The 25563-nt window shown below is 40.1% G+C and overlaps 1 protein-coding gene across 12 annotated transcripts in view; it reads right to left on the minus strand.

Annotated features, from left to right (window-relative positions):
* The window catches only part of TANC1 (tetratricopeptide repeat, ankyrin repeat and coiled-coil containing 1), a 209703-nt gene extending 187107 nt beyond the window's left edge, over positions 1-22596 (minus strand). For 8 of the 12 annotated variants that reach the window (XM_016152858.2, XM_016152852.2, XM_036237309.1 and 5 more), the window contains exon 1: positions 22448-22583. The gene's annotated coding sequence lies outside the window, so the exon portion shown is untranslated. Of the gene's footprint in view, positions 1-22335; positions 22405-22447 lie in introns of those variants that run through there. The other 4 variants (XM_036237311.1, XM_036237310.1, XM_036237305.1 and 1 more) reach the window with 3 other exon arrangements.
* Between the last annotated feature and the right edge of the window lie 2967 nt (positions 22597-25563).

Here is a 25563-nt window from a genome sequence, read left to right on the forward strand (position 1 = left end):
AAACTACATACAAATGAGATAATATAAGTCATATGTGTGTGATGTAAAAGCAGTAAGCTATACTATGAAAAGTACAGCGTATCATTTAACATACATAATATACACATATGTCTATGAAAAGAAAACACTGAAGGACAGACACACACATAAAACTTATTTTTAGTTCCTTTTTGTCTTATTTTGTAATGAAAATGAAAGGAGAGAAGATAGTTTGCTGTGTGGGTAACTTTACAGAGGATCTTCTAAAGCAGAAGGTGTTGGTCCAGACAAAGAGAAAAAAAGAAAATCGGCAGCTGTGTACCGAGCACCTCATCTCATCTAGGTAAAAAATGCAAAGAAATGCAAGCAAAAAGCATAGCTGGTGGACGCCCTCAGGTCAGCTACAATCTGAGATTAACATATAAAAGGTGAGGACAGTGGTGCCTATGCTGATATGTTTACTACAGACAGAAGTACAAGATGGAACTGAGAGCTGTCTGGGAAGCATCCTAAAAAATATGGGGCAAAGACAGAGCCTTAAAGGACAGGAAAGATTTCAATGGGAGGAGGGGAGTCAGTGTCAATAGAGACAGGCATTATTAATAAGTCCACCCATTTACCTGGAAGTCTTCTCATCATCTCATTCTGTAAAAATCCAAGGAAGATCTTAAGCAATCACATCCGTAGGAGAGCTTCAGTTGAAGGTGTCCAGCCCTCTGGCAATCAGCCCTCTGGCAAAGCGCTTAGGGGTGAGTGTGGGGAGGATTACCTAATAGGATCTGGTTAGCCTCTAGCAGATTTGATAACACTCAAGTGGCTGATAACAGGAGCCTAACTCTGGGTTTTCAAAGATTAACATTTTTACATTGGAATGTATACTCCATCCCTACAAAAGTGCTTTTTAAAAGAGAATAACACAAAGAAACATAAGGTAGTCGTCCATTACACTGAAAACTTCAATGGCAATAATGACCAACTCTCAGCTTGCCATAACTTTCAAAGCACAACACTGTGTCCACCAGCCAGCCACCGCCAGAAGAGATCCCACAGGTGTAAATGCAGAGAGAGCTATAGGACAACCTTACACAAACACAGTGGCAACAAAGAGTCCACATTGCAACTGTAGGAGCTCAGGAGGAACTGGTATTTGCTAAACATTGAACCAGCTGAGGCAGCAGGTGTTTAAAAGATATCATCTCTTAGTCTTCACGATCAGCAAGGCAAGGAAGGGTTAGCCCCATAAATGGCCACTCGGTTCAGAATTGCAAAATTTAAATTCACACTCAGCTGTCAAGCTCCAAGACTGTCATCTTTCTACTTAGACTGGTATCAAGTGTCCCAACAAACTCAAAAGCAGACATAAATATACCTTTAGTATCACTTCTAAAAGAAAGGGGAGGGGGAGAATATTGATCATTTTGTCAAAAGAGTTCTTTTACAATATAATTCATATATGATGCCAAGAATTCAATTCAAAATCTAAAAACATATCTCAAGCCCCAATGCAGTAAAGTTGACCACTTATAATTTAGCAAAATAATATTACAAAGCCTACAAATAGATTACAAGTTGTAAGATTTTTTAAAATGACTGCAAATGTAAAATATTAAAAGCTCAACTTTTTTGAAATATGAAGATATCAAACTGAGACATGAACATCAATACTGATTTTTTTTCATTGTCATTGAGCACTAATCTAGTTTGTGTTCAAAAATATATCACCCTTTTCCTTTCCATATTTTTTTCCTCCTCTTCCACTCACTCTCTTCTCCCCACAAAAAGAGGTTCTGCTTCTACCATTAACCGCAAAAACAATTGTATTCTGTGATCTATAAACCATGAAATAAAAAAGGTTATGACCCACTGATAGTTTCATCTCTGTAGTCTTAAGAATTCCCCCTAGAAAGTCAAAACTAGATAAATCAGAGTAACTTTGCCCCAAGCATCTGAAGTTTTTCATATTAAAAATGATTTAATTTCTTAAGTACTCTTTAAATGATTTAGAGCGATAATGTCAAATCCACACTTTAGATGTTTAGAGTATCAGTGCCAAACCTTAGCACATTCATTCACAAAGGACACACTCAAATACTATTTGCTATGGAGTATAAGCAATTCAGGATAAAAGACGTCTTATCTTTACGAAAAAACAGAAGAGAATTTTAGTAATTAACTTTCTAAATTTTAAGAAGAAAGTTTAAGAGTTGAGATTTGGAGGTGGAGAGAAAGGAAATGCCTATATATTTTTTTTTTTAAGAGTAGAAAAAGAAATTTTTAATATGGATTATAAAATATACAAATAAAAAATAATATACAAGTAATTTTTTGAATAGGAAGAATTATTCAATCCTACCAACAAAAGAGCTTTCAGACTTTTTTTCTATGTGCATAAAGACAGTTAAAGGGGCCTAGCTTAGAACCTGCACATAGTAGACCCTTAAATGTGTCAAACAATTACTATATACTTAGGAGGGGGCAAAAATATGATTATAGCATATATGCCAGGCTGTAACCTGTTATTTTTCAACTTAATAGTAGGTAGAAGACATCCTTCCACATCACCCCACTCAGCTCCCTCTCTCCCTGTACAAAGCTCATTATTATTCCATTGCATGAAAGATAAAGTTTTTCTCAAGCTCCTTTTGAGGTAAATATCTGGCTTTTCCACATTTTTGCTATTAAATAGTACTTCAATGAATATCCATGTAATGTAACTTTATGTGTCTGTACGATTATTTCCTTAGCATAAATTTTTAGAACTGGAATTTCGTGGTCAAAGGGTTGTTGGCATGTTTTAAATGATCACTCTGACAAGTTGCCCTCCAGAAGATTTTCCCTTATTTATTTTCCCAACACTGTTTGAGAGCATTCATTTCCCCATCGCCCTTACCAACGCTGGTGAAAAAGACTTAGATTAGTATTTAGTGAGCCCCTACCATATGCCAGGTGCCAGCGTAAAAGCTTTATGTGTATTCTGATAGCCCTATGGAGCTTAGGTACCTGCAAAAACTTTAGACCTATTTAACTGATGGGAAACTAACACCCAGAGATGTTACGTAATTTGCCCGAGGTCATACAACTTGTGAAAGATACTGCTGGGGTTTGAACCCAGTTCACCCATCACCAGATTCTACACATCAGAGCAATTAAATTTCACGAAAAGGTCAAAATCCTGTTCACTTACTCTAGATGCTATATCTTTCCCAGGAAAACCTACTGAAAATTCTGATTTCAAGAACACAGGAAAAACTGCTGAGCTAGGGTTAGGCAAATTGAATTCATGGTTGAATTCAGGCCCTTACAGGTAGCTGCGATGTGACTTTGGAAAGACTGCTTCTGAATCTTTTTCCTTGGCTGAAAAAGAGCACATATCTACCATCTCTACTTTAAAATGCTGTTGTAAAACCCAAAAGGAACATCCATTCCTTCAAGATTACTTGCTGAGCCATGTCCCTGTGCCTTGCACTCTAGTGACAAAGAGGCCACCCTGCCCCAAGGGTCTACAAAGAGATGAATATCAACCCACAGAACCAAGAATAAATGAACATGAGTGCTTCACAGGCGTCACAGGTAAGGGAATCGAGATGTTCCACAAAACAGCAACCATTTAAAAAGATAAGACACCTGGGAAAAATGCATGAAATCATATTAAACAGAGAAAGGTATGCCTAAATACATATTTTAGTTATAATTATATTTCTTCCAAAGGCATATGCAAAGGATGGAAAGAAATAAGAACATGGATGTTGTATTAAATAAATAGTATCATTCTTTTCTCTTTTCCAAACTGTACGGACCACCATTTAACATTTACAATCTTAAAATATTTTAATTGCTATGGGAGCACAGATGGAAGTGATTAATTCTGACTAAAATAATGTATGTGAAAGTGGGAAACTCTAAAATCCCCCATGAATGGTATTATTGTCAGAGCATGGACTAATCTAGCATTCCACATAATAGCATTACAGTGCAATGGCACAAGTTATTTTTACACTCTGCCACTTGGTTTCCAGCTCACCTGATAATGTACGTTAGTCATTTCTTTACAGTATTTTTTTTTTTAAGAAACGCATGTAAAAAACAGTCAAACAGTACAAAGGGGTCTGCAGTAAAATGCAAGACTATCATCTATTTCACACCCCATATCCTTCTCAAAGGCAATCGCTATAAGTAGTTTCTTATAGACTCTTCGAAAGATACTCTATGCACAGCTATATTTTTCATTTAATAATATTCTTGGAGGTTTTTTCATCAGAGCACATTTAAATCTACCTCATTCTTTTAACATCTGCAGATCACTCTATTGTATGGCTGCACCATTTATTTAATCACACTGTGTAGTATAAAAACGACTGACAGTGATATTAACACTATGTATATAATTACTTTTACTTAGTTTGATGTTCCAACCTAACAAACTTTATATCTTCTAAGGTACACCAGGCCCACCAGTACCTTCACAGATACTAGGCTCTCTGGGCCCATTTCCCTGTTCTCCCTGCCTCCAGCCAAATCCAGGCTGAGTACAGTTCTCCTAAATGCTCCATCAATTGCTCATGCTGTTGCTTTGGCTGCATCCTATCCCACCTTCCTTTGTTTGGTTAATTCTTACTCAGTCCCTCAAGAGAGGACTCAGGTATAACTAACTTCCTTCTGGAAGGAGAGGATCTCTCAACCCTCAGGGCAGAGGAAATGCTCCAGCATTTGGCTCCTGTCACAGCTGATGATGTGGCATGAGGTCAAAAACCTCATGATGAATTTGTGTCAGCCCTGACCACCAGATTTTTAAGTTCCTCCAGGACAGAAATTATATTTTACTAATCTCTGTAACTATCAGAGTTTAGCACAAAGTCCAGCACACTAAATATACTTAATACCTGTTGAATTATGCTGAAATGAACCAGGAGACCTCTGAACACCTATTAGGTGCCAAGCCCTACTCTAGATGTACTGTACAAACATTATTTCTCACTGAATACAATGATCTCCATTTTACGGATGAAGAAACCAAGGCCATGAAGTTAAGAAATTTGTCAAAGAGCACTAAGGGAGAGCTGAAATCTGAAACCATGTCTACTTTACTCCAGAATCACTTATTTTTCCATCATGCTGTTCGCCTACATGTTTTGATGCTGAAAGTTAAGAAGTCACATACACAGTCCTAAGGATGGGACATCATAATTACTGTGGATAATCTAAGGGCATTGTACTGCCCCCAAAAAAGTGAGTCACAGCAACTTAGAATGTAGGACTAAAATGGCAGAAAAGAAAATCTTGTCTACAGCATCCACAAATATGCACTTAGCATACCCAGGCAGTCTTTCAGGAGCCATTCATTAAAAAAAAAAAAAAAACAAGCAGTCTTAAGTAGCTGCAATATTCTTGCTTAATTCCACCAGCTTGCTCTCCCTCTGAGCACTGTCGGTTAGAGCCCAAGTTTCTCTTACCACTGCCCCCAACTCCAGAGCATCTACAGTTCCCAAATCAGTCTTTAAGCTAACCTTTGGGCCAGCACCCTTAAAGGATTTCAAAGTTGACCAATTCTGCACAGACACAGCCACTCAGAAAGCACCTATCAGTGGGCAGAGTGGGGTGGAAGGGCAGCATGCAGGAGTAGGTACAGGGTCTTCTTAGCCTGCTGTGAGACCTGGGGCCGGGCATGGACCCTCAGATCTGCAAACTGGATGTAGTAAGAACGCCTGCTCCCTCTGAAGGCCTTCAAGAGAATGAAATTAGATAATTTAAGAAAAGGCACTAGCACGGAGTCTGGCACTAAGTAACAATTCAATTAGCTTCTATGCAGTGACTGAGCAAACCCACCAGAGAGCAAGCTGACCTCTTGTCTTTTCCACCAGGACGAGGACTAGAGAGGGAGCTGGGAAGCCCTGTGATTGACGAAGGAAGTTGAAATGGCATTTAGCAAAGGTGGAAAAACAAGAGGAAGCCGCTCCTTCCTCCCACACATGAGAAAAATGAATTCGCCAGCAGCAAGCAGTTAACGAACCCCAAACCTTGTTGATCAGGAGAGACAAGCAAAAAGTACCCTACGAGTAACAAGGCACCAACAAAAAAGACACAGGCTGAAAACTAAAACCAAAAATACACTTTGTTTCCTATTATCAGCCACGAACAAATAAGAATGCCTGCTAATTCTGGAGGGAAGGTAGAATAAGGTAAGTAATGGTTATAAGAAGGGCACTGTGCAGTCGGCCCTAAATACACTGCCGACTGGAGTAAGCGGGCACTAAGGTGGTTGGATGAGGCACATTTCTAGGCCTCACCCTCCCTCTCAAGATTAAGGGAATATTCGCTAGGTTCAGGGTTACGTGTTTTCACTTTATGTCACCCAACTCCCAAAACCACCTTCAAAAGTTCTACCAGAGTGTACAGGGAAGGAGGCAGACCAGGGTGGGGGGCAGGGGGAGAGGGAATTTGAATCATTTCCATTAAAATAATTAATTTTTTAAAAAAAATCTTCAAAAGTACCTGCCTTCCGAAGTCACAGAATACAAGCTAAAGGAGACTGGGTAACCCGCCCAGGTCACCCTGAGACTGAGGGGCTGAGTTGGGACCTGAACCCAGGCTGTTTGGCTTCAAAGCTCCCACTAACTCTAAAAAGGCAAGACATGCAGGGTGGGGGTGGGCAAAATGGGTGAAGGGGTCAAAAGATGCAAAATTCCAATTTTATAAGTCCTGGGAATGTAATGTATAGCATGGTGTAACTATGGTTAACAATACTGTGTTGTAGACTTGAAAGTTGCCAAGGGAGTACATCTTAAAAGTTCTCCTCACAAGGAAAAAAACATTTATAACTAACCATACGTATGAGGGGATGAATGTTAACTAGACTTATGGTGGTGATCATTTAGCAATAGCTACAAATATGAAACCATTATATTATATATCTGAAACTAATATCAATTATATCCCAATTGTTTTAAGAAGGCAAAATTGACAGAGAGGAAGGGGAGAGTGACCTAGGCTGGAGTCATGACTAATAACAAGCAAATGGTCTAATAACTGGTTGGTTGATTGGGTTTAAAACACAGATTCCAAAGAGTACTTTTCAGTGACCTTTTCCAGCTTTATTGAGGTATTATTGACATATAACATATATACGTTTAAGGTATACAATGTGATGATTTGATACACACATATATTATGAAATGATTACCATAATTAGGTTGGTTAACCCAGTCATCCCATCACATAATTACCATTTGTCTGTGTGGTGATAACATTTAAGATCTACTTTCTCAACTTGCAAATACATAATACAGTATTGCTAATTAACCACCATGTTGTATATTAGATCCCCATTCAGTGACTCTGGGATAACCTAGGTCATATCTGGGCAAACAGAAAACTCCAGGGTATTACACCTCACTCTCCACATCCCAGGTTCCCTCCTCCAACCTCTTATTCCATAAGAAAGAAAAATACTCTGAATCTAATTTCACTAGAAATCTCTTGCCAAAGGTCCACTTAAAAAGCAAAAACAAACAATTAGGGCTTGCTACTTTTGAGTGTTAATCCAAATAACTAAAAAGCATCCTTGGCAAAATTAAATATGAATGTACATAAGTTTCTAAAAACAAGCAATTTTCCTAGATGTTGCTTTTCACCAGACAACACCATCATATTGTTCAAGGAGCTATTAAACACTCCCTGAAAGAAGTGAAATTAAAAGACAGCCTGGGCTATTCAGAGCCATACATTCTCAAAAGTACGACCCTGTCACAAACTGCCTTGTTCGACCCTGGATCTTGATAAAAATGCAGACTGCCAACCCCTACTCCAGACCCTGTGAGCCAATGGGCAGGGCCTGGAAGTGTGCATTCAGGTGTTTCCTATGCACAATAGTATTTAGGACTAGGGAATCCAGGGATAGGAACTAGTTATCCATCCCCTCCTATCCCAAGCCTACTCAGAGGACTTAAAGGAGTCTCTACAAGAAGGCTGGGATGCTGCCCCAAAAACCAAGTTTCCAACTGCCTACTGGGCATTTCCAACTCGGTATCCCAGGGTGGGGGCCCAAACTTTGCCTCTTTCCTCCTGAGAGAGTTCTCAGTTACTTTTGTCACTCACCGTCCACATTGCCTTGAAACAGCCTTGCTCTCTACCTTTAGTCAGATGCCAAATACAGTTTAAGTCCTCACTGAACATCATTGTAGGTTTGGCAACTTCAAGCAAAAGGATGTACGAGGAAACCAGTTTACCATAGGCTAATTGATGTAAACAAGAGTTAAGTTCCTACAGCATCTCGCTGCATCTCGCTGCATCTTATCGTTGTTATAACAAAACAACCTTGAAAGAAAAGATGTTATTCAAGGACCAGCTCTATTCCTTTCTGTTCTGGAAGAAGCTTCCATTCCACTTCAGAAGTCATCTCCCATGTGCAGCTTTCTTTGTGTTCTCGTTCCCTCTGTTTTAAAGGCACAGTGTTCTAAATGTACAGGACTAACAACCTGAGTTCAAATCCTGGCTGAGCCAGGTTACTCTGAGTCTGTTCCCTTCTCTGCAAAATGAGGATGACGACAATAGCACTCTATGAAAAGTTTTTGCTTAGATTACACGAGCTAATGTACCTCAAGTGCACAATAAAAGGTATTCAACCGATATTAGTTCTCTTCCTCCCACTAACTCAGGCTCAAACATCATCTCTCACCTGACCTACTTCAAAAGCCACATGGCAGAGAGCCCTGCCCCCCATCTGTCCCCACGCCATCTCTCCACACCACCACCACTGCCAAAGCTTTTCTCCAATACACAGCTCTGATTACATCATCTCCCTGCTTTAAAACCTTTGACAGCTATTGCTTGCTTTACAGGACCAAGTCCATACTTCTTAGCCTGGCATACAAGGTCTTTTGCAATCTGGCTTTCTCCTCCCTGCCACTGTACCCAAAAGCCAAGCACCATCTGTTCTAGTAGCAACACCCCAAACATGACTTGCATTTCCATGCCTCCTAGCCTCTGCTCATGGTGCTGCCTTCATAGAAAGGCCCTCACCCTCTTTCCCACCTGGCAAAATGTTATGCATCTTTCACCTCCTCCCTGAAGCCCTCCCCAAGTCACAAACTCCTCCTTCTTCCTCCTTCTCCCCTTCTCTCCTTCCTTCATTAACTCCTCTACTCTCCTGCTGCACATGTGTCTCTAACATGTGTACTTGCATGCCCTTATCTCCTCAGACTGAGACACAGAGCTGGCCTCAAACTCTGAAGGGCACAATGACAGCCCTCAAGAAATATTTGTTGAAAAAATTAGGGCAAGACTTCCACCACCCTTTGACAAATGAAAACAGTTTCTAATTTGTCAAACAGTTAACACCTTCGCAGTAACTTTTTACTTCTAAAACTCCAGGATATTATATTTGTTGAGCTAGCTAAGACTGCTCTTAATGAAGGAAGCAAAAAAAGCCCTGTGAAGGTGAAATGTCTTCAAAAATGCCATTGGCTTAAAACACAATCACTATCCATCTAGAAGTGGTATTTCTTTACTTTTCCATGACTCTATGATGGGAGGGGGAAATCATGCTCTTTGATTATTCTGGTTTGATTTCTGATATGAGGAGCTGGACAGTTTAAATGAAATATTTCAGAAAGGAAGGGATAAACCGTTGCTTAATGGTATGAAAAAAAAAAAACATAAAAAGCTCAAGTGCAGCTACACTTAATGTCCTTGGGGCATCAAGTTCATTCTCAGAGAACAGGTCCTACTTGGCCAGGGAGCAGTGCGAGTCCTAGTCTCCTTGAGCCCTTTTCTGGTACAAGCCATCGACAGAGCCATGTGCCCTGCAACTGGAAATAGCTGATAGAGGGGAGCATTTCTTGGTTTATCCATAAATGCCAAGAAGGCGAGGCTCACAAATGTCTACTGAAGCAGCCTCTACTCTGTTCCTTGACTTCTCTTGTCAAAACTTAGGACACTACTAATTTTCCCTTCTTGGGAAAATATATTAATTCTTTAAGAGGGCACAAAGCCAGTAAGGAGAATTCTCTTGTCCTCCTCCACTGAGAGGATGTGAGCCCCATTAGGGAAAGCACTAACTAACTCCTCTCCTCTGTAGGGAAGACTGCTCTCCCAGTTGGTGACAGCCCTAGTCATAAATACACATGTATGACTTGAGTGTGGCACTACAGACTCACTTCATCTAAATAAAATAAAGTTTAAAGTTCTAAACCACAAACGAACCTCTACAAAAAAAAAGTCCATGGAGTGTCTCAAGTTCTCATTGTCTTATTAAATAAATGCATTTTTTAAATACTGATTTTCATTAAAACCAGTTTGTTGGCAATACCCTCATGCCAATAACAAAATACGCTTTTGTCTGTGGTTCCTTTTTCTCTATAAATTACCATCTAAAACTGTCCCACTTGTTCAAAACATTTCATATAAACATCTAATTGTTTTAACATAAGCAACTGACTATATAGATTATCTTGAAATCAAGGTCTTATCTGACTTCTGTAACAAGTACCTTAAAATTAGCAGTTTCAAAAACACACAATGCAAACAAAAACTTCCATTCAACTACTGATCCAGAAAGTTGAACTTTAAAATATGGCTAAGAGGAAGAGAAGAAAGAAGAGAATTGACCTGTTTTTGGCATCTATGAGACAAGCATGGTGCTGAGCATTTTATCACATAGGTTCTCACCTTTAATCTTGGCATTACCCTATGAAACTACCTCCTTTTACAGACAAAGAAACCAAGGTCAAGTAAACTGCCCAGAGCTACACACAAAACCACGGTTCATGTGGCTTCAAAGATCATGCTTTTTTTCACTATACCCTATACATTTGTGTTTTTAAAAGGGGAGGAGAAAAAAGGAGTGTGTGTATGTGTTTATTTTTACTGTACTACTCCAGTTAGAAAGTACCTATTCTGTCCAAGGCACTTTATTATTCAAAACAAGCGAATTTTGATGTGAAAAACAGTACTCTTGCCTGCTAAAGGATTAAATATAAGAATGTGCTAGGCACTGCCTATGATGGCTACCATTCATCACACAAAGCTACTTTATATATTCCATGCTATTCTTCATTAAGACTCAGAAAATTCCTTTAAGTTTAATTTTTCCCAGACATCCAACGAGCACTTGGAAGGATATTAAGGGGAAAAAAAATTAAATAGCAAATTAAGTTAGCAGAGTCAGATAGGAATTTTTATTTACATGTCTGAGTTTCTAAGACAATGCACATATGAAATTATCAACCTGAGTCATTTAAGTTATATAAATACTCAATCACTGTTGTAAACCTGAAACTACTACAATATTGTACATCAACTGTAATTGAAAAATAAAAAGAAATAAAAGAAAAAAAATTATCACCCTAAAGGTGTACTTAGATTTATGGCCATATATCAGATTAGCATAACCATTTACCAGAAAAATATTCTGTTCAAATTTATCAAATAGAAGTAGAATTAATGCACGTTTCTAAATAAATGTCCTTAGAAATAAATCTTTATGGAATAGTGCTTTCCCATTACAATTCAGATAGCCTGTCATTCCAAATCAAATTCAACCACCAAAAATGTTTAACACTCAAGCCATTTTATCCAAGAGGCACATGGTTTATAGTCTTAAAATACACTGAAAATGTATATCCATTTAACCAGGCTGACTATTCAGAATACTACCATGTTCCAACCACAAGTGGAATATATTAAATTTGCAGCCCCCTTAATATACTAATAAAATTAATTTCCAAACATGCTCCAAGCCATTTCTTCTTTATATTAAAAAAAAAAAAAAAAAGCTACTTATAAATTGCTAAATTCATGCCTCTTCCCAAGTAGGGGCTAAAGGGGAAGAGAATAGTCTAGGACCTATTGCTACCTAAAATATTTAACCTCAATCTAAATATGCCTTTCGATCTAACCCCTAGTTTATAGGAAATACAGGAGGCCAAATGGACAAGGTAAACAACAACACAAGGAAACAAATTCAGAATATGGGACCTGCTACCAGTTTTCTTCTAAGAGAAGGAGAGAGGAGGAAGGGCGGTGAGATAGTAGTTTTCTACACTTAAAAAAAGACTAAAGGGACAAAAACAACAACCCATAGAACACTATGTGAACCCTGACTGAATCTTTGTTCCAAAAAACAAAACTGTTGACAAATGTCATTAGGGGGACAATTCGACGATATTAAGAAATTACTGTTACTTTTATTAAAAGTTGACAATGGGTGATGATTTTTTTCATAAATCCTTAATTAGAAATGTATACTAAAGTTTGTCAAGTGAAATTATATGATGTATGGGATTTCCTTTAAAATATTTTAGCAAATTAAACAACTCAACATTGTTCTCTGGACAAAAGATGCTTTGCAAAAGTTTCTACAGTTCAATGTACTTGGGAAATACTAAATACTCTGTTTCCCTTCAAGGAGACTGAGAATGAACATTAGAAATAAGGGTGCTCAAAAGTCCTGCAGTTAAAAACAAAAATACCTTTTTACTTTGGTCGGCCCAGAGTTTCTCATTTATATGAACACAGAACCTGTTTTCCCTGCATAACATCTATTAATTTCCTAAGAATCGGTTTCCCATAGAGCCCACTTTGGGAATTGCTGCTTTATGTAAATAAGCCACTCTGAGGTAAGGCTAAGTCATATGTGAGCTTTGAAAACTCTGAATAATAAAAAATTCACAATTCCAGCTATTTGCAACTTAGATGCCACTTACTTTTTGTTTTGTGTGTGTTTTGCATCTATAAGTAGTTGCTTATTCTATAAATTAACATGTTTTAATTTTAAGTCAGACTCTTTCTATAATATGAAATTACCATTGCAAAATTTTCCTCAAATGCAGTTAAATTTTACTTATTAAAATCCATTTCCTTGGAAATCTACAACGGAATTGATTTCAAGTTCATTCGAGTTGTCAAACCACACCTACATTTCACTTTCAAAATTACTTTGAGATTTTTCAAAGGTTATCCCTACTCTCTCCAATGTCTGGCTTCACAGTAACAAAACAAAACAAAATGTGAAATCAAAACTCTTTTGACAGTCTTATAGGTGGTACTTAAAGGTTTCCAGTAATTTACCTCAAAGTCTCCCAGATTTCCATCTTTATGTACCAGAGTGGTCCAATTCTTCCAAATGGGTTCTTTGGGTACTTGAACAACTAGATCCCAAGAAAAGATTTACCTTATCACAAATTCTACTTACTCCATGGCTAAACATTTTATCAGGTCTGGGGTCTTTTTTTTTTTTTTTTTTTTTTTTTAGAAAAATTGCATCCTATTCCAATTAAGAGCCTCAATACAATACTTAAAACTTTGAAAATATTCTTAAAAGACAAAAATGGCTAACAAAGAAATCTGAGCTAGAAGTCACTGCTACAAAGAAACAATCAAATTTGATGTTTCCCTTGCATTTGGGAGGCAATTTACAACATTCAAAACCCTTTTATATACATTCTGTCATTTGACCCTTAAAACCCTGGAGAGATGTCTGTTTTCCATCATGATAACATATATTTAACATGGCTCAACTTGAAAGCCGACAACTTGTCAACCCTCAATTATCCTTACCATGGAGAGAATATCAGCATAAATAATTTGATTCAGCTGAGCAGTGTAGAGTCCAACAAGGACACTCTTATCTCCTGACAAGGATGTTCAAGCCAGACCCCACCACCGGGGCCTATCACCTGTGATTTTACTTGGTGGTACCTGCAGACAGCTAACTGTCCTTGGGCATTTAGATCTTCATACAGCTCATCCTCCAGGACTTTTCTGTCACTCCACAAGGAGAGAAGACTCTTCTTTTAACTCACTGAACCTGCAGAGCATTGTCCAGTAATGTTTTTGTACCACTATCTAGGGAGCTTCCCATTTTCATCCATGTCAGTTATCAAGTGAAAGAAGAACAACGTGTAACTACAGGCAACATGTGTGAAGGCAGATAAAACAGCCTTGGAATACACATGACCCAAATTTGGATCCTGAATCCTCCTGTCCTGGTCATGTACGCTCCCTGACCTCAAATCCCTTACATACCTAAGAAGCTCTCGACCTCCTAAGGCTGTCAGGGGATGGAGGTGAGAAAAACTCCCACAGTAACTGGCACAGAGCCATGATCAATGACTGTGGGTTCTCTGCCAGCCTTCCTTTCTCTCAGAGAGGGAAATAAGCAATTTAAAAAAATGACCAAGGCAAGACAGGACCCGCATCATCAAGAAGGCTATAACCCACAGGCAAAGCAAACAGGTGAACAACTTAATAGTATAAGGGAAAAGGTATAAATGTACAAGTAATGTGCTAGAGAGGTTAAGTAGAAGGAACCATTTAAATGCAGAAGGGAGAAATCAGAAAAATGTTAATGAGAAAGCAGTATTTAGCTGAGCTAGGCCTTGAAGAACAATGAAAATTTCAGTGGTGGGGGAGGGAAGAACAGTCTCCTCAGAGGCAAAATTGACACACAGTATGTGACAGTTATAGAATGGGCAGGAGCTCAGTGGCATTTGCAGAGACACAGAGAGGACAACTGGGTGGGTCTGCAAAAGAAAGTTATGAACCGGATCACAGAGAATCTTGAAAGCTATGAATAAAAGGGTAACAGCAATTGCTGTTCTCTCTCCTTACATCGGCTACGGTGCTTTCAGCCGCAAGTAACAAAAATAAGTGATTATAAATGGCTTAAACTGTGGTCTTGAAACTTTTTTGATCATGCAGCCCTAAGAGTAAAAAAAAAAAAAAACGCTAAACATGTACTCACAATATGCTCTAAGTTGTATATAACTTATAATTAAAACATTAGAGTTATGAATTACCTGTATATACTAATGTAGCGTGCACATTATAAACAGTCATTAGAAACATTTTTAAGCTACCTATGACCCAGCAATTCCACTTCTGGGTATTTATCCAAAGAAATACTAAACATTAATTTAAAGATATATGTACCCTTATGTTCACTGAAATTTTATTTACAACAGCCGAGATATGGAAGCAACTCAAGTGCCCATTAATAGATGATTGAATAAAGATGTGGTAATATATATACAATGGACTATCACTCAACCATAAAAAAATAAAATCTTACCATTTGCAACAATATGGTAGGAACTAGTAGGTGGTTGTTATGCTAAGTGAAACAAGACAAAGAAAGACAAATACCACATGATCTCACTTAGAGGTGGAATCAAAGAACAAAATAAATGAACAAACAAAACAGAAACTGACCTACAGATACAGAGAACAAACTGATGGTTGCCAGATGGAAGGAAGATTGGGAGACTGGGTAAAAACGGTGAAGGGATTAACAAGTACGACTTAGTTGCAAAATAGTAATTGGGATGTCAAGTATAACATAGTTAATATTAACTATATATAGTGCCAGGTGGGTACTAGACTAATTTGGTGGACCACTTCATAAATTATATAAATGTCTAATCACTGTGCTGTACACTTGAAACTAATATAAAATAATACTGAATGTCAACGGTAATTGAAAAATATTTTTTGATTTAAAAAATTTTTTAAAGAATGATTCAAACAGTATTAAGTTTGTTTTTATTAATACGAATCTATACAAAATTTTTGTACGAACTTATTAAATTTGATTGAAAGCCCATTTCCTAATCTCCGAATAAAACATTTTCTTGTCCCTATATACTTACATTATTATCAATTTGCAAGAATCTGTTTAAGCCACATGGATGTCAGTTTACTCAAAAGTAGATAGTATCATCCATAAGTCTATTTACATGGATACAGTCCACCAAAGACAAGAATAAGAATGAGAGTAACACTGTCAATTCCACTAGGTTGCGCAATGCCCACGCTTCCCTGAAGTGACTGTAAATAATCTGAGTGACAGGAAGCGTTCATATATACTAACCAGTGTTGATCCATCTATTAAACATCAATAAAGCTTAACTTTTTGCTAAATAAAGTTTTAATATTGCCTTCCCTCATACTGAAGGATCTAGCACACTCCACTTTGGAGATCACTGTCTCAAACAAGAATAAAATTTTTTCTCACACAAGATGTTCTAGATCACAGTGGTTCTAGGATTGGTTAATTCAGCAGCTAAAAAAAGTCACTTTCAATCCTTGTACCATATGAGCCTCAAAATGTCAACGTCTTCTATTTTGCTGATAACCTTAGGTTCCCAATACGGCAGGACCCAACAAGTATCACATATTTATCCAGTCAATGGTCACTGGAAAAAGGAATGGCATTACTAAAGTTGTGCGGCTTAATCGAAATTCATTTCCTGGGGCAGGGGACACACCCAAGCCCTGAAGATCATGGCCAATGGAAAACTAATCAAAAGGATTATGTTATCAAGTAATGTGGCCCCCATAGTGAATCATGTAACTATCAGAGCATGAATGAGCCTAGGCACAGGCAGAAGAACCATCCAGCTGAGCCCAGCTCCAATTTCTGAATCCTAAGCAAATCAACAGTTTTAAGTTTAAGCCACAAGAAGGAAAGATCAGGATGGGGAATGCTGTAACAAACCATCCCTGACCTAGCACTCTACCTGTATAGAACAATGGGGGAAGAAAAAGCTACACTGTTTCATTTCCACAGATGTTTTTTTAAATTCAAACATCCAGTTCAGAGTCAGCAAGCACTCAATAAACATTAATAATTGATGTTACTAATCCCAAGTAATTTAGAATAAAGCATGGCAGAGAGAGGCGAGTATAATGGGTTCCATGGGAATAATAACCAACTCCTGAGTTTTTTGCAGTAATTCAATACCCCGTTACGCAAGTGCCTGTACATGCAGCAATTCAAATCCCCACACAATGTAGAAACGTCCACCACTCTCAACTCTATGGGGTGTATGTTGCAGGAGCATTAAAAATGTCTATACCCTTAGGCATACTGGTATCCTGCACTAGAAACATCCTGCATTTTGTTTACTCAGCTCCTTCCCTCCTGCATTAACAATAACTCCCTTCTTTGTGGGACACTTCGTCTCCCCACAGTCACATCTTGTGGGTCAAACCTGGACTGCCAAGCATAACTCTCCTTTGGCTGGCATCAGGCCAATTAGGTTATCTCCAGGGTTTTCCCAAATTGCGAATCATGTAACATAAATCATGAATTCATGTAATAGAAGAACTAAGAGCAAAGAGTTAGTTTCTTGATGATGTGAGGTTATGAAGCTATCAGTAGTAGCCAGGTGCTGGGTCCTGTGATTTAATGAGTAAATCACATTTGAGCCAAAGGGCTCTGATAGCCTAAGAGATATTTCCTTCTAACACACTTAAATGTCAAAATAAACTGTGTAACTAAATTATGGGAATGTCTATAATAGATTTACTAAAACAGCAATTAAAATAGTGCCAAAGGAGAATGCAATGGTATGACAGGGTAACAAGCACATTATGTAGGTATATACTGTAACTAAACTGTGCAAATATGCTATGTGCACCTTTGTATGTCAAATCTTTTTCATATTTCTTCAAAAGCACATGAAATGTAGGATCCCATTTTTGCATGACTATATATGCACAAAAAGATCATAGCCCAGTTTCTTAGAGACTGCACCAACCCCACTCTAACTCACAGAGGCAATAAGCAACTGCTCCTGATAGGCGAGTAACCCTAGGTGTGCTGGGGTGGGGCAGGGAAGGTGGTGAGTCACCACGGCTCTGGGCTATATGGGTGAACATCCTGGGTTCACATCTATATACAGCTGTGGCTGGAAGATTTTTACTAAAACTCCCCAAGGTTGTGGCTAAAATCCAGGGACTATACCATCCCTCTGCAAGACTTTTCTTGTCCTTGACATTCTTGACTATGGGACTCTTCTTTCCAGAATATTCACCTTGATCGCACACATCTGCAGGAACCCCTAAAGACAGTAACTACCCTAGAGAGGCAACCCTCTTCAGTGACACAGTCAGGCCAGAACCCCTTTCATTTTCCACAAGATAATGTTCTCCCCATCCCCCACTCCCTCCCCCACATAGCCTTCTTTATCAAAAGTCCTACTGTCATTCAAAATCCATTCTCTTGATAACAAAAAAAAAAACAAGAAGCCATTCTTTGTCTTTGCTCCTATTGTCCCCTTCAGATACACTGATAACAAAATCTCCCAACTTCATTAGCAAATACTGTTTCATAATGCTTTTTCCTCACACATATGGATGTGGCAGCCTTCAAAGTCAGTCCGTAGGTACTGACTGATAACATTCTCTTTTTGCGGTTGAGACACCACTGCTTAATATTTTGAAAAAAACATTCTTAGAGTAAGTTTAAAAATCTGAAGATGGATGGTCCACTCAGACATAGTCTAGCACATAATTTTATTTAGAACCTTTTAAAGACAATCCATACCAGCTTCCAGATGAGTGTCAAGTTGCACTCAGTGCTCTTAAGTAGGCAAGCAGGATACAGAATAAACAGAGTGAAAATGGGTCACTTGCAACCTACTACTTCTTTACCATTAAATCAATAGTACCTTAAAGGAAGAATTTATTTAGCACAGAAAGTGCTGTAAAATCAGATTTATCGAGACACTAGTTAAAAAAAAAAAAAAAGCACAAGAAGGATGACACCAAAGAAGGGACATTCATCTAGGCTTTGTAAATTAAGCTGAGAGATACCAAGATGAAAGGCAAATTATATGTACATCTCTTATTTTTAAAAAAAAGACGTACAGATTTGAGAAGTGATTTCCTTAAGAATGCTGTCTGGGGTACTAGTCCAGATTATAAATCACACTTTACCCTGAAGCTGACTTAATAAAAAGAAGTTGAGAATACACAAATGATTAGTTTGAGGTATGTGAATTTCTGAACTCTCTTGGGAAAGAAAGTTTTATTGCCAATATCAGTGTACCATTTTTAATCTCTGACATCAAAGCACAGATATTAACCCTGGGTTCTGAAACGAAGATAACCAATAAATGAAATACTGTGAGAGATACCACATGTTAACAGACTGTCAGGTTTTATCCAACTCACAGGTGATTCCATGAATAAAGAGAGGTGCAGGAGAAGAATAGGGAGAATCAGAAGACCTAGGTTCAAGTTCAGCGCCACCATTTACAGATGCTATTGAGCAAATGGTTCTAACTTGCCCCTAATAAGGTTCAGGGATAAAATATGTAAGTAAAGCCCTTTATAAACCCAAAGCATTGTTCTAATACAGCATTGACTCCAGAATGTGTGCATCTCTCAAATTCTTGGAGAGTCACAGAACTTTAGTATTGAAAGGTACTTGCATTTTAGGGATGATAATGATGAGAAAACCGAAGCCCAGAAAGTTTTAAGTGCCTTGTACAGCTAACACTTGTCAACTGGTAGGGAAAAGTTCTAATTTTTCCACCACTGAAATATGTATTTATATAGTTCAAAACAAAACTATCCTAGGACTAAAACAAATCCCTCCCCGGAGAGAGATAGATAAGATAGGTTGGTTGGTAGGTAGGTAGGTAGGCAGGTAGGTAGACAGATAGACAGATAGACAGATAGATAGATAGACAGACAGACAAACAGACAGGGTCCCTGCCTGACAATGGTTCAACTTTTCTGATTTTATGATGGTGTGAAACTGATACACATAATAAATTACATGGATATTCAGCAATTTATTATAAAATAGGCTTTGTGTTGGATGATTTTGCTCAACTGTAGGCTAATATAAGTGTTTTCAGCATGTTTAAGGTAGGCTGGGCTAAGCTATGATGTTCATGTTCGGTGGGTTATGAGTAGTAAATGCATTTTCGATGGGATATTTTCAACTTATGATGGGTTTATCAGGACGTAAACCCATCATTAGGTCGAGAAGCCTCTACACATCCTCTACTTTATTTTGCTTTTTATAGACTTCACTCCTATAACTTAAAAGTTAAACTAAACTTTGCATCACAAAGATAAAATAAAGCCAATTCTCTGGCTCTGAGACTCAGCCTACTTTCACCTCGACTCAAACAAAACCTTTACAATTGAGTTATAAGAAGCTAATGGAAACATCCATGTAACATTAACCTCCAGCTATGCTGACAGGCAACGTTATAATATGGATTACAGTTCTACCAGCCCAGGGATACTGGTTTTAATGTTCCCTGGGAGATAAAGAATTAATCAGCAACTTAGAAAAGGATGTTGATCTAAAAATGTACATTTAATGGAGACAATTCCATTGTCTTGAAATTGTGCCTTCAATCACCCAGTATCAAAAACCCACTATGGCACCAAAGAAATTGTGTGTGGTTAGAGAGACAGAAATGTTCTTTTTTCTACAGGCTGTTATGGGAAGCAGAAAAAGGCTGACTATGAATCAGTTATGTTTTAGTTCCATGGTGGACATAAATTATAATTTGGACATTCTGGTGGTTAAACCAAGAAAGCAGGAAAACCATAGTTTCCAAGTCCCTGTAAAAGTTAAGTTTGTAGCAACCCAGCTGAAAGATGGGGCCATGAAAAGTGACCTTAGACTTATTTCTGGACTTTCCTGCCTCCACTAAAATCGATGACACTATTTCCCATCCCTTATTGTCAAATTACAACAGTCCGGAAGCCTGGACCAAGTTCATTTGGCAGGTAACAGGAACAACCCTAGGAGGAAGTCCTGAGGATGTCAGATACCATATTTCCTTTTCTCCTGCTTACTTTTCATCTTAATACCTCCAGAATATATTTACCATGCATTCTGACTGACACCCACCAAGCATGTTGGCTGACACAAACTTTGCAGAAACTGGCATACCCCAGGGAAGGTCCCTGGTGAGATCTTTTAAGTAGCTTAGATGAGTAAGACGTGCATACCACTACTATAACGAGCATCTCTCAGTCCCTCATAAATTCTTTCATTCCCAGCCATTAAGAAGCAGCTGTTAAAATCCAGGAATCTTCCTAGTAGCAGATCTGAAATACCTCCGAGCTGCCAGAGAAGCTTCACAACTGCTTTCTTCTCCTTCCCCTCCCCCAGTGCCAGGAGTGCCAGCCTGGCAGGAATAAAGATGACCCAGGAAGGAAAAAGAGAGAAAGCAACCGATCTGGTGAAAGCAGATATGCAAGCTCCCCTCATTTCTACTACAGAGAAATACCAACTCTCTGTACCAACTAACCAGATTTCTCCTTTACTCTCTGATTCCCACCCATTCCAAACATATTATTAACTTCTGCAGACTGGTGGTCTGGTATTTCTCGAGTTAGCGACCTCAGCAGTGCTAAACCTTTTCCTTAAAGATTCTGAACCAGACACTTCCTTTCCGTGTCAGAGTTCGAGGCCCATCCCATGGGAAGATTCAGCTTCTCTTTACCGTGTAACCCGCCCAGAACGCGCTGCAACTCGGGTCAAGTTCAAGATGAAGGTGCCCTCCTAACCTACTGGAGTTGACTCCAACAGGGAAAAGCGCTATAGAAACCAGTTCCAGGCACGTGTATCTGGGGCTGCCAAGAGTGGGCTGGAGGGGGTTGGGTGGGAAAACTACTGTCTCTGAGCCCTGCGTCCTCCGACCCCTGGCCGTGGCGCCGTATTTCAACCTGACCACCGCCGCATTTCCTCCCGGAGTCTTATACAATAAGTCAAGTAAGTTTTGAGAACGCCGGTCCAGAGACGTCCCTGTCTGCAAACACAACACACAATGCCTAGGGCTTCCTTCCTCGCCAGCTGTTCCGGAAAGCTACCGCGCCAAAGGGGGGAGCCTCGCACACCCCCAGCATTGTGCACCCCACAGTCCTTGAGGAAGACGGTGCGCTCTGACATAAGTACTCCCAAAGTGACCACTCTTCAAAGAACGGGGGAGTCACAATCTTGATACAATTTTGTCTCTTTCAGCTCCCCCTCCTGTCTAATCCTACCTGGCTCACCCACCCCACCCTCAAATAAAAGACCATGGATATGCTAATCACAGTTTTGTTGGAAGCAAAGCAACAGACTTTCAGCCCACAGTGGGGCATTACCGCACCAACCCCCTCTGGCTTAAGTTCTCCCGGCAACTTTGCGACCCCGTGCTCCGCTACACTCCAGGGGCACCCTGAACCCCGCAGTGCCAGGCGCGCCTCTCAGCCGCCTCCTCCGCGCCAGGTATCGGGCGCAGCCCAGGCCCCTGCCAAGCCCGAGGGCTATGGGTGGCGAGAAAGAGGGCAACGAGGCCGGATAGAGGTGCTCCCGAAACCCGAGCTCGCCGCCGCGCGTCCCCGGTGCCCCTAAACCCCAGCTCCGCCGCGGGGCCAGTTCGGTCCAGCGAGGAAGGGATGGCGAAGGGAAGGCGCAGACTCTCCAGAGCCGCCAGGACCAAGGCCCAGGGGTGCCCAACATGTCTGTGCTTATCCCCGCCGGGTGTGCCAGCGGCAGGGGGTGAGGAGGGTAGGTAAGGGTGGGGGAGGAGGCTCCAGAAACTTTCCCACATGCCTACTCACAATCCCCATCACCCTCTCCTCCTCCCGGGACCCTCTCTTCTCCGCACCGCCGCAGCTGGCCCTGCCCCGGACGCGCGGAGACCCGCGGCGGCGCCAGGGCGGCGGGAGTTACCTGCCGGGAAAGTTTCCAGCTCCTCGGTGCGATTCCCCACCCCCAGGGCCGGGCCTCGGGGCGCGGCCAGCTCGGCGCTCCGCGGCTGCCTCTCCTCCGGCTTCCGAGGCGGCCGCGGCTCCGGCAGCTGCCACAGAGAAGCCTGCGATCCGGCCCGTCCCCCCGCCTCGCACGGCCCACACCGGGGCCTCATTGGCAGCCCGAATCCCCGCCCTTGCGCGTGTTCCCGAAGGCACCTTCCTCTCGCGCGCCCGCCCGGGCCGCGCCCCCGCGCCCCTCCCCGCCGAGGGCTGCAGCGGCTCCCGGGACCCGCTGGGGCGCGGCGCGCGAACTTTCCGCGGGGCGTGGGCGCGGCGCCTGTCTGCCCCAGCTCTCCCGGCGGGATCCCCAGCTTTCCCTTGTGGGGCTAGTCCCTCGAGGCTGACCCTGTGCCCCTCTGGGACTGGATCAAGATGGGTGATTGTGTTTTTTTCAGTCTCTTTAAAACCAGTGAAGTGACCCGGCCTCCTGTCCTTGCTGTGTTTTTGAAAACAACCAAGGAGGACATATGGGAGCAATTAACCAAGCTGAAGTTTTGGTGGATGCTTTAGGGTGACGTGTGGCTGTCTTGAATTTTCGCTGCCTCACTTAACTACACACACACACACACTTTCTGAGGCAAGAATGAACTGAGGGAGTTAGTTGGAAGACCAGAGGGGCATCTCGCCTGCTACCTTTTTCTTTGCCCGAAAGCAAGTTAGGGATGTCCCCATGGCCCGGAGTCCGCAGTCTCCTCTGACCGTTCCCTGCTGGCCTTGTGCTGTCTGTACTACGTCCACGGAGGGCCAACGACGTGATTTTATCCGCGGGATCGGGAGGTATGGAGTGGGTAGAAACACAAAGATACTATTTTTGTTTTGGTTGGTAACAGTAAATGAAATTCACGAGTTCCCAAAATGTTTTGTTATTCCCCAGCGGAGCAAACACCAGCATAGGGCCTACGTCTTCAGGAGTCCTGGGTTCGCCGGCTTCGTGCAGGAATCCCAGGCAGCCAATTCAGGCTGGGGGTCTCAGCCCACTCCACACCCATAGCCTTTTAGACCAACCTTGGTTATCGAAAGATCAACCAGGACTTCTGCTGCCTCGTGTGGCCTGCGGGAATTGTGCACGGGGGTCACCCCAATGGTGTGTCTGGAGCAGGGAATACAGAAGTTACTATAAACGGATTTACTGGCAACCCCTAACCTTTCTGTGGCAAACTCACTTTTAAAGACAACTGTTTTAAACAAATTCTACCATAAAAACTTCAACCTCACACAGAGCTTCCCAATATGAAGATATCCGGGGAGGGGAATGTCCATATTTAAAGTTCCTATGAAAAGGGGCAGGAACTGAAATGCCACAGGATCACTCTACATAAATAAAAGATGCTGAAATTTGCTGGATTTTTTCATCCATACTTTCAAAGGCCTGATTATTACTGTGCTGATATTTGAGCAGTAAACATACCAGCAGCCTTGAAGTCTTCCTGAAACAAAGCAGGATATAAATATTTAAAACAAAATATAAACTTATTAAACCAGAAAAGCGAGTGATTTCTTCACTCTGAAATGTCTCATTGCTGAGAAGCATGGTAATACATTTTACTTAATGTCTCTTGAAATGCATAAAAGTTAGCAATCTTTCAACAACTGATGAAAAAGCCAGACGGCAATCTTAATGACACAAATGAAAGAAAAAAATCTCCATAGTAGTCTAACCTGAAATATTAAGATATGAAAAAAAACAGTCCTAGAGAAATAGACTTGTACAATTCCCTGCATCAGACTCCTGGGTGAAATGTATAATGGATGAAATCTACAATTTGTGTCACATTCTGTTCTTGGCTCTTCTAAGCCATATTTGCCAAATTTTTGATAAAATTGCTTAGTTAAATTGGGCTTTGAAGACAATGAAATTCATTTTTTTTCTTCTATCCTCAGAGCTCCCTAAGCAGCAAATAGAAAAACACATAAAGTAAATACGTTAATTACCAACATCATTTTTAGATTATTTTTAGTTGAAAAAATTTTATCTTTTTAGTTTCAGAAGTCACAGTCACTAAAGAAGTAACTTCATCATTGCCTCGTTAGGACTGTTTAACATTTAAAACAGGCATACAGCTAGCAATCTGAAATTTGTACACGGAGGGCCATGTCTCCCCTTCTTCCTGTAGTGCTTATGTAATCCAAACTACATATGTTGTTATGCATAATCTGATCTCCAGCTTTAAACAGCTAACATTACATACACTTTGTCATACTAAGAACATCAAAGTTGTCTGAAACTGGCACATTTTATAGAAGACAAGGCCAAAAACAGTAATAAAAATTCATGGATGAAGGGAAAAGGGGATCCATTAAGATTAATTCTGTAAGAAAATATTTGAACACTTTCTAACCATTTAAATATGTGAAGTATTAGCTGAGCACAGGTTCAAAAAATGATTTTAGGGGGAAGGGAAAGCAAGAATCACCTCTTGCATTTCTTAGGATATTTCCGCTCATTTCATTTAGTTTAAAAAGCTCACTCATTACATTTTTTGTTGATTCCAGCTGGGAAAAAAATTAAGAGAAATATAGATCACATGAATATTATAGGTTGAACACATTCACCAAACATACATACAGTATACTGGATTCCATTTATAAATTTACTGTCAGTTTGCCAGCAATGTAGCTTTTCTCAGCTGAGTGAAAGAAAACAGCAAATAATAAACTGCTTATTTTACCGTGCAATTTACTGCCCAAGGCGATAGGCTAAGGAAGGCGTGAGAAAAGAATGTGGCTTGTGCATGTTAGAATGTTTTTTCCCTTGCTCAGATTCTTAAGTACTTCTATTTTAAATCAAGCCTAAGTTAGAATCATAGCCAGTGTTTATTATAGTATGTGTAGTATAGAATACACAGTGAGAAGTGAAATGTTTAAAACAGAGTAGTAGTTAAATACAAAAACTGAGATAGTACTAAAAAAATTTAAATCAAAGTAGGAAATCCAGACTCAAAATAATTCAGCCCATAAACATTTCCACCTATTTTGGAGAGTCTTTTATTTACAGAATTCATTCTGCTTTGGTTCATTCTTTCTTCCTTTCCCTTT

Source organism: Rousettus aegyptiacus, unplaced genomic scaffold, assembly GCF_014176215.1.
Source record: "Rousettus aegyptiacus isolate mRouAeg1 unplaced genomic scaffold, mRouAeg1.p scaffold_m13_p_2, whole genome shotgun sequence".
Taxonomy (NCBI): domain Eukaryota; kingdom Metazoa; phylum Chordata; class Mammalia; order Chiroptera; family Pteropodidae; genus Rousettus; species Rousettus aegyptiacus.